This window comes from Capsicum annuum, chromosome 8 (genome assembly GCF_002878395.1).
Source record: "Capsicum annuum cultivar UCD-10X-F1 chromosome 8, UCD10Xv1.1, whole genome shotgun sequence".
Classification (NCBI taxonomy): domain Eukaryota; kingdom Viridiplantae; phylum Streptophyta; class Magnoliopsida; order Solanales; family Solanaceae; genus Capsicum; species Capsicum annuum.
Window position 1 is genome coordinate 7,715,959 of NC_061118.1, and position 2,999 is coordinate 7,718,957.

Here is a 2,999-nt window from a genome sequence, read left to right on the forward strand (position 1 = left end):
TTTTGAATTTTTTTAATTTAATTTATATTATGGATAAATTAAAAAACCTCTCTACTAAAAGTGTTAAAAAATTTTGTCCCGGAAGTGGTAGTGGTGGTAAAAAATGAATTATTAGCGATAGAGATAGTTCAAGTAGTAGATATACCCGTGTGCCTCCGACACCGCTTAGTCAACCTTTTGAGGAAGAAGTAGGTGTACTTTTAGGTGTAGATGCTCACGATATGGATTATATAAAAGCTTAGAAAAATTATGGTATAGAAGAAGAAAATGAAGTAGATGCGGTTAATTTAGATGAAGATGATGAAAATATTGGTGAAACATCCGCAGTAAGAAATGCTAACGTTAGATCTGAATCGGTTAATCTCTCTTCCCGTCCTCCCCGTGCCTCAAGAGCTCGTATAACAACTAGTATTGTCTGATAATTTTTTGAACATATATTAGATACTGAGGTGCAATACAATATTTGTCAACAAATATATAAGCATAAAAAAGGAGGCAAGCAAGGTGGTACGAGTACATTAATGAGACATATAGGTGATGCTCATGAAAGAGAGTTAACTATTGCACGAGGTGGTGGGAATGTTGGTGGGCCAACGCAAACTAGAATGGACTCAACAACCGGTCAGGTAACGAAGAAGTATAATAAATTGAGGGACCGGAAAGAAATAGCTAAAATGGTAGCTGTGGGTTGTTTGCTTTTTAGTTTTCCTTCTTCTAATTCCTTTATTCATTATATTCAAGCAATTTATAATCCTATATTTAATGGTGTTCCTAGAAGTACTTGTCGATTTGATATTTTTAGACTTCATTCACAATATTATTTTTATTTACCAACATTGTTAAAAAAATATTCAATGTAGATTGTTCCTAACTTCTGATCTTGGTCGTGCTGTAAATAAAAATAATTATTTAACTGTTACTTGTCACTGGATGGATCGTAATTTTGTGATGCAAAAACGTTTTCTTGCTTTTTTATATGATGAAGATCGTAAATATACTGGAGATTTTATTGTTGATTCTATTGTTAAAGTTGCTGGATTTTATGGTATCGAAAATAAAATCTTATGTATTGCTTTTGATAATGCTTCTAACAACAAGACTGCTATAGAAAAAATAAAATCTAAGCTATCTCCATCATTGCCTAAAATTTCTCATAGTAAGTGTGCATGTCATATATATAATTTAATTGTAAAAGATGGTCTTGAGTTTTTTTACCTTTATATTGAGAAAATTCGTCTTGTTGTTGATTTTATTCAAGGAAATAATCGAAGAAAAAGAATTAGAGAATTTAAAGTTAAATGTCAAGAAAATGAACTTGCACCAATATTGATGCCTAAGGAAATTGATATTAGATGGAATTCTACGTATGATTTTTTAAAAACTTATTATAAATATAGAGTTGCTATTACACTAGCTTTTAACTAACATTGCAGTTCATTTGCTAATTCTGTTGATTGCATACTACATGATTCTGATTGGGTTGTAATTAATGATCTTGTTAAGTTTTTAGAAAAAATTTATGTAGCTACGGTTGAATTTTCCGGTGCTTATTATCCTACTATTTGTAATATTTTGGCATATATAGCCGATATTTCTGGTTTGCTCAAAGAATATAAAAATAAAGAAGGTTATAAAGAAGCTGTTAGTGCCATGTTTACTAAATTTAAAAATATTTTTTCCTAATTCCCCCTATTTACTTGGTTGGTGCTATGCTAAATCCGTGCATGAAATATAATACTATGTGCCACTTTAGTACTATTATTTATGCTAACTTAGAAATAAATGCTAAAACGCCGGAGCATAGTGGTTTTCCTGATTCCTTTTATGATTTACCTTGTTGTAACAGTGTTGATGACAGAGCTTACACATCAACTTATCGGGAAGAGCTGAAATATTATCTTCGATCGCCGCTAGAGGATCGCAGACGATGGATCAATACGTTGGATTGGTGGAGGAGTAATAAAACACAGTATCCTGTGCTTTCAAGATTATCTAGAGATATCTTGAATGTTCCAATGTCAACCGTTACATCAGAGAGCGTCTTTAGTCAGGGACGACAGCAGCTTGGAGACAACTGACACTAATTGGGAAGCAATGCAATAAATGTTCTAGTTTGCCTCAGAGATTGGATTAGAGTGGAAATAAGAAACCAAGGAATAGAACCAGAGCCGAACGATGAGCTGAAACTTGAAGAAATTATGTCTTCACGGGAGAACTCAGCGGAATCAAGTCCAACGCATGGTTTTTCCCCCGTTGACTTTGACTATCCTATGAAAGTTCCCGTTAATATTAACATGAATGAGTTGGAAAAAAATGATGCATAATTTGTAGATTTTTCATTCATGTAAATTATAAATTTTGGATCATTTCGCAATCAATAAAATTCAACATTCATTCACTCCTTCGTCCTTACTTTGTAATTTTTTTCATTTAGTGATTTAAATTGAATTTCTACTTTACATTAAAAACTTACTTCTAATATATTATTAATTTATTACCAAGTATTATTAATTTATTATATTAAGTAGCATATGTTTTGTTTATTTGTGTATATATCTTCTATAGATGTGAATATTTAATGTATACCTGTATATATGTTTTATAAATTGTATATATGTTGTAGTGTGTGTATGTGTATATATATATATATATATATATATATATATATATATATATATATATATATTGTAATGCATATATATTGTAGTATATTTTATTTAAACTTTAAAGTAGCAATATACATTAAATGGTGCGTATATATGTGTAATTGTGTATATGTGTATATATTTTTTGAATTCTAATGTAGTATATACTATATATATAGTGTATATATATTGTTTAACGTATTTAAAATGTTTATAGGTGGGTATATATAGTGTATATTGAAAAAAAGTTTTTTTTTATTTTTGACCAGGTTTGACCATATTTTTAACCGGGTTTGACCGGGGTGGATTAAGTGGGCCGGGTTAGGGTTGTTTTTAAAAATTTTACTGTTGATC